Source organism: Crinia signifera, chromosome 4 (genome assembly GCF_055691185.1).
Source record: "Crinia signifera chromosome 4, ASM5569118v1, whole genome shotgun sequence".
Lineage (NCBI taxonomy): Eukaryota > Metazoa > Chordata > Amphibia > Anura > Myobatrachidae > Crinia > Crinia signifera.
The window spans coordinates 323,096,256-323,103,158 of record NC_139220.1 but is presented as its reverse complement, the minus strand read 5'-3'; positions in this window follow the sequence as shown (position 1 = coordinate 323,103,158).

Here is a 6,903-nt window from a genome sequence, read left to right as displayed (position 1 = left end):
GTAACGCTGATACTGTAGGGCGCTGTTATAGTGACGCCGATACTGTAGGGCACTGTGATAGTGATGCGATAAGATAGTTACGCTGATACTGTAGGGCACTGTTATAGTTACGCAGATACTGTAGGGCGCTGTGATAGTGACGCAGGTACAATAGGGTGCTGTGAAAGTGATACTGTAGGGTGTTGTGATATTTACACTGATACTGTAGGGTGCTGTGATAGTGACGCTGATAGTGACAGTAACACTGTAGGGCGCTGTGATATACTACTGAGACTGTAGTACTGCTGATACTGTAGGGCACTATGATTCCAGAGGAGCTGACAAACTGAGGTAGGCTTATTAACGCTATCATCAGTGTGTATTATTTCTTTATTTCCAGTGTCTTATAAAGCGCAGCAGATTCCGTTACAGGGTCTTATATAGCGCAGCAGATTCCGTTACAGGGTCTTATATAGCACAGCAGATTCCGTTACAGGTTCTTATATAGCGCAGCAGATTCCGTTACAGCGTCTTATATAGCGCAGCAGATTCCGTTACAGTGTCTTATATAACGCAGCAGATTCCTTTACAGTTTCTTATATAGCGCAGCAGATTCCGTTACAGCGTCTTATATAGTGCGGCAGATTCCGTTACAGTGTCTTTTATAGCGCAGCAGATTCCGTTACAGTGTATTACATAGCGCAGCAGATTCCGTTACAGTGTCTTACATAGCGCAGCAGATTCCATTACAGTGTCTTATATAGCGCAGCAGATTCCGTTGGAGTGTCTTACATAGCGCAGCAGATTCCGTTACAGCGTCTTATATAGCGCAGCAGATTCCGTTACAGCGTCTTATATAGCGCAGCAGATTCCGTTACAGTGTCTTATATAGCGCAGCAGATTCCGTTACAGTGTCTTACATAGCGCAGCAGATTCCATTACAGTGTCTTATATAGCGCAGCAGATTCCGTTACAGTGTCTTATATAGCGCAGCAGATTCCGTTACAGTGTCTTATATAGCGCAGCAGATTCCGTTACAGTGTCTTATATAGCGCAGCAGATTCCGTTACAGTGTCTTATATAGCGCGGCAGATTCCGTTACAGTGTCTTATATAGCGCGGCAGATTCCGTTACAGTGTCTTATATAGCGCGGCAGATTCCGTTACAGTGTCTTATATAGCGCGGCAGATTCCGTTATAGTGTCTTATATAGCGCGGCAGATTCCGTTACAGTGTCTTATATAGCGCGGCAGATTCCGTTACAGTGTCTTATATAGCGCAGCAGATTCTGTTACAGTGTATTATATAGCGCAGCAGATTCCGTTACAGTGTCTTATATAACGCAGCAGATTCCGTTACAGTGTCTTATATAGCGCAGCAGATTCCGTTACAGCGTCTTATATAGCGCAGCAGATTCCATTACAGGTTCTTATATAGCGCAGCAGATTCCGTTACAGCGTCTTATATAGCGCAACAGATTCCATTACAGGTTCTTATATAGCACAGCAGATTCCGTTACAGCGTCTTATATAGCGCAGCAGATTCCGTTACAGCGTCTTATATAGCGCAGCAGATTCCGTTACAGCGTCTTATATAGCGCAGCAGATTCCGTTACAGCGTCTTATATAGCGCAGCAGATTCCGTTACAGTGTCTTATATAGCGCAGCAGATTCCGTTAGTGTCTTATTTAGCGCAGCAGATTCCGTTACAGTTTCTTATATAGCGCAGCAGATTCCGTTACAGTGTCTTATATAGCGCAGCAGATTCCGTTACAGTTTCTTATATAGTGCAGCAGATTCCGTTACAGCGTCTTATATAGCGCAGCAGATTCCGTTACAGTGTATTATATAGTGCAGCAGATTCCATTGCAGCGTCTTATATAGCGCAGCAGATTCCATTACAGTTTCTTATATAGTGCAGCAGATTCCGTTACAGTGTCTTATATAGCGCAGCAGATTCCGTTACAGTGACTTATATAGCGCAGTAGATTCCGTTACAGTGACTTATATAGCGCAGCAGATTCCGTTACAGTGTATTATATAGCGCAGCAGATTCCGTTGCACTTTACAATAGTATACAGATAGTGGTAGATGCTCAATTAGTTCAGTAGCATTTCCCAGGTGCATGAGGGAGGGGTTAAATACTGGTTAAGTAAAACAAGACATTTTTTCCCTCAACACACTGAGCAATGCTAGTAACCAATCTAGAACACTACATGATAATAGAATTAGATGTAACCAATATCTCTGAATTCTATTATCATGTAGTGTTCTAGATTGGTTACTAGCATTGCTCAGTGTGTTGAGGGAAAAAATGTCTTGTTTTACTTTACAATAGTAGACAGTGATAAAACAAACTGGGTAACAACAGACAGACTTGGAGGTAGGAGGGCCCTGCTGCAAGCTTACAATCTATAGGGACATAGGAGGGAAACACAAGGACAGGCACCAGTAATAGCAGAGCAGTCCCACCACTTGTAAAAACTCCCACCAGAGTAAATATACCCCCAACAGTCCAGGGATTAGTGATATCCATACTTGAACACAGGTGTTTTAACTAGTACTACAGAATCCAGGGGTGTAGGGGGTGTCTGTGTGCCCCTGTAGGGTGTGTGTGTGGGGGGTCTGTGTGCCCCTGTAGGGTGCGGGGGCTGTCTGTTTGCCCCTGTAGGTTGCAGTGGGTGCCCCTGTAGGGTGCAGGGGGTGCCTGTGTACGAAAAAAAACAGTTTGTATCCCTATTGCACACTGAATGAGAAATATACATATAATAATCAGATAATACAGAGATCTTGGTTGCATATATCTGCAGATATAGGGTTAAGCCCCCAGGCCGTACGTCAAGGCATCTCTGTCACTGGGGGTCCCTAACACTGGGTATGGGTCTGGGGTGTGGGCCCCCAATATGCCGGCACAGGCTGACTACTCCAGGGCAGCACACAAATGAAAGTTAGTAGGTGTTAAATAAGAAGCACATAAGTGCTATGTAAGGAGGTGAAGGTGTGATTAAAATAATACATACAATGTGATAGGGAAAAACATAAATGTTAATAAAGTGTTAGGGTGTGTCGACCTGGAGCAGACCAGCCATACCAACAAAGAGGGAATCACACTCCCAAACCCATCCCATGCACAATAACAAATTTATGGGTGCCTGTGTACCCCTGTAGGGTGCAGGGGGTGTCTGTGTGCCCCTGTAGGGTGCAAGGGGTGTCCGTGCGCCCCTGTAGGGTGCAGGGGGTGTCCGTGCGCCCATGTAGGGTGCAGGAGGTGCCTGTGTGCCCCTGTAGTGCACAGGGGGTGCCTGTGCGTCCCTGTAGGGTGCAGGGGGTGTCTGTGTGCCCGTGTAGGGTGCAGGGGGTGCCTGGGTGCCCCTGTAGGGTGCAGGGGGTGCCTGGGTGCCCCTGTAGGGTAGGGAGTGTCTGTGTGTCCCTGTAGGGTGCAGGGGGTGTCTGTGCCCCTGTAGGGTGCAGGCGGTGTCTCTGTGCCCCTGTAGGGTGCCGGGGGTGCCTGTGTGCCCCTGTAGGGTGCAGGGGGTGCCTGTGTGCCCCTGTAGGGTGTAGGGGGTGCCTGTGTGCCCCTGTAGGGTGCAGGGGGTGACTGTGTGCCCCTGTAGGGTGTGGGGGGTGCCTGTGTGCCCCTGTAGGGTGCGGGGGGTGCCTGTATGCCCCTGTAGGGTGCAGGGGGTGTCTGTGTAACCCTGTAGGGTGTAGGGGGTGCCTGTGTACCCCTGTAGGGTGCCTGTATGCCCCTGTAGGGTGCAGGGGGTGTCTGTGTGCCCCTGTAGGGTGTAGGGGTGCCTGTGTGCCCCTGTAGGGTGCAGGGGGTGTCTGTGTAACCCTGTAGGGTGTAGGGGGTGCCTGTGTACCCCTGTAGGGTGCAGGGGGTGCCTGTATGCTCCTGTAGGGTGCAGGGGGTGTCTGTGTGCCCCTGTAGGGTGTAGGGGTGCCTGTGTGCCCCTGTAGGGTGCAGGGGGTGCCTGTGTGCCCCTGTAGGGTGCGGGGAATGCCTATATGCCCCTGTAGGGTGCAGGGGGTGCCCGTGTGCCCCTGTAGGGTGCAGGGTGTGTGTGTGCCCCTGTAGGGTGCAGGGGGTGCCTATCTGCCCCTGTATGGTGCAGGGTGTGTGTGTGCCCCTGTAGGGTGCAGGGGGTGCCTTTATGCCCCTGTAGGGTGCAGGGTTTTTTTTGTACCCCTGTAGGTTGCAGGGGGTGCCTGTATGCCTCTGTAGGGTGCAGGGGGTGTCTGTGTAACCCTATAGGGTGTAGGGGGTGCCTGTGTACCCCTGTAGGGTGCAGCGGGTGTCTGTGTGCCTCTGTAGGGTGTAGGGGGTGTCTGTGTAACCCTGTAGGGTGCAGGGGGTGCCTGTGTGCCCCTGTAGGGTGCAGGGGGTGCCTGTGTGCCCCTGTAGGGTGTAGGGGGTGCCTGTGTGCCCCTGTAGGGTGCAGGGGGTGCCTGTGTGCCCCTGTAGGGTGCGGGGGGTGCCTGTGTGCCCCTGTAGGGTGCAGGGGGTGCCTGTATGCCCCTGTAGGGTGCAGGGGGTGTCTGTGTAACCCTGTAGGGTGTAGGGGGTGCCTGTGTACCCCTGTAGGGTGCCTGTATGCCCCTGTAGGGTGCAGGGGGTGTCTGTGTGCCCCTGTAGGGTGCAGGGGGTGTCTGTGTGCCCCTGTAGGGTGCAGGGGGTGCCTGTGTACCCCTGTAGGGTGCAGGGGGTGCCCGTGTGCCCCTGTAGGGGGCAGGGGGTGTGTGTGCCCCTGTAGGGTGCAGGGGGTGCCTGTCTGCCCCTGTATGGTGCAGGGTGTGTGTGTGTGCCCCTGTAGGGTGCAGGGGGTGCCTGTATGCCTCTGTAGGGTGCAGGGGGTGTCTGTGTAACCCTGTAGGATGTAGGGGGTGCCTGTGTTCCCCTGTAGGGTGCAGCGGGTGTCTGTGTGCCTCTGTAGGGTGTAGGGGGTGCCTGTGTGCCCCTGTAGGGTGCAGGGGGTGCCTGTATGCCCCTGTAGGGTGTAGGGGGTGCCTGTGTGCCCCTGTAGGGTGCAGGGGGTGCCTGTGCGTCCCTGTAGGGTGCAGCGGGTGCCTGTGTGCCCCTGTAGGGTGCAGGGGGTGTCTGTGTGCCCCTGTAGGGTGCAGGGGGTGCCTGTATGCCCCTGTAGGGTGCAGGGGGTGTCTGTGTAACCCTGTAGGGTGCAGGGGGTTTCTGTGTACCCCTGTAGGGTGCAGGGGGTGCCTGTATGCCTCTGTAGGGTGCAGGGAGTGTCTGTGTAACCCTGTAGGGTGCAGGGGGTGCCTGTATGCCTCTGTAGGGTGCAGGGGGTGTCTGTGTAACCCTGTAGTGTGCAGGGGGTGTCTGTGTAACCCTGTAGGGTGCAGGGGGTGCCTGTGTACCCCTGTAGGGTGCAGGGGGTGCCTGTGTGCCCCTGTAGGGTGCAGGGGGTGCCTGTATGCCCCTGTAGGGTGCAGGGGGTGTCTGTGCACCCCTGTAGGGTGCAGGGGGTGTCTGTGTGTTCCTGTAGGGTGCAGGGGGTGTCTGTGTGGCCCTGTAGGGTGCAGGGGGTGTCTGTGTAACCCTGTAGGGTGTAGGGGGTGCCTGTGTACCCCTGTAGGGTGCAGGGGGTGACTGTATGCCCCTGTAGGGTGCAGGGGGTGTCTGTGTGCCCCTGTAGGGTGTAGGGGGTGCCTGTGTAACCCTGTAGGGTGTAGGGGGTGCCTGTATGCCCCTGTAGGGTGCAGGGGGTGTCTGTGTACCCCTGTAGGGTGCAGGGGGTGCCTGTATGCCCCTGTAGGGTGCAGGGGGTGTCTGTGTGCCCCTGTAGGGTGCAGGGGGTGTCTGTGTACCCCTGTAGGGTGCAGGGGGTGCCTGTATGCCCCTGTAGGGTGCAGGGGGTGTCTGTGTGCCCCTGTAGGGTGCAGGGGGTGTCTGTGTGCCACTGTAGGGTGTAGGGGGTGCCTGTGTACCCCTGTCGGGTTCAGGGGGTGCCTGTGTGCCCCTGTAGGGTGTAGGGGGTGCCTGTGTGCCCCTGTAGGGTGTAGGGGGTGCCTGTGTGCCCCTGTAGGGTGCAGGGGGTGCCTGTGTGTCCCTGTAGGGTGCAGGGGGTGCCTGTGTGCCCCTGTAGGGTGCAGGGGGTGCCTGTGTGTCCCTGTAGGGTGCAGGGGGTGCCTGTGTGCCCCTGAAGGGTGCAGGGGATGCCTCTGTAGGGTGCAGGGGGTGCCTGTGTGCCCCTGTAGGGTGTAGGGGGTGCCTGTGTGCCCCTGTAGGGTGTAGGGGGTGCCTGTATGCCCCTGTAGGGTGCAGGAGGTGTCTGTGTGCCCCTGTAGGGTGCAGGGGGTGCCTGTGTGCCCCTGTAGGGTGCAGGGGGTGTCTGTGTGCCCCTGTAGGGTGCAGGGGGTGTCTGTGTGCCACTGTAGGGTGTAGGGGGTGCCTGTGTACCCCTGTCGGGTTCAGGGGGTGCCTGTGTGCCCCTGTAGGGTGTAGGGGGTGCCTGTGTGCCCCTGTAGGGTGTAGGGGGTGCCTGTGTGCCCCTGTAGGGTGCAGGGGGTGCCTGTGTGTCCCTGTAGGGTGCAGGGGGTGCCTGTGTGCCCCTGAAGGGTGCAGGGGATGCCTCTGTAGGGTGCAGGGGGTGCCTGTGTGCCCCTGTAGGGTGTAGGGGGTGCCTGTGTGCCCCTGTAGGGTGTAGGGGGTGCCTGTGTGCCCCTGTAGGGTGCAGGGGGTGCCTGTGTGCCTCTGTAGGGTGCAGGGGGTGCCTCTGTGCCCCTGTAGGGTGCAGGGGGTGTCTGTGTGCCCCTGTAGGGTGTAGGGGGTGCCTGTGTGCCCCTGTAGGGTGCAGGGGGTGCCTGTGCGCCACTGTAGGGTGCAGGGGGTGCCTGTGTGCCCCTGTAGGGTGCAGGGGGTGCCTCTGTGCCCCTGTAGGGTGCAGGGGGTGCCTGTGTGCCCC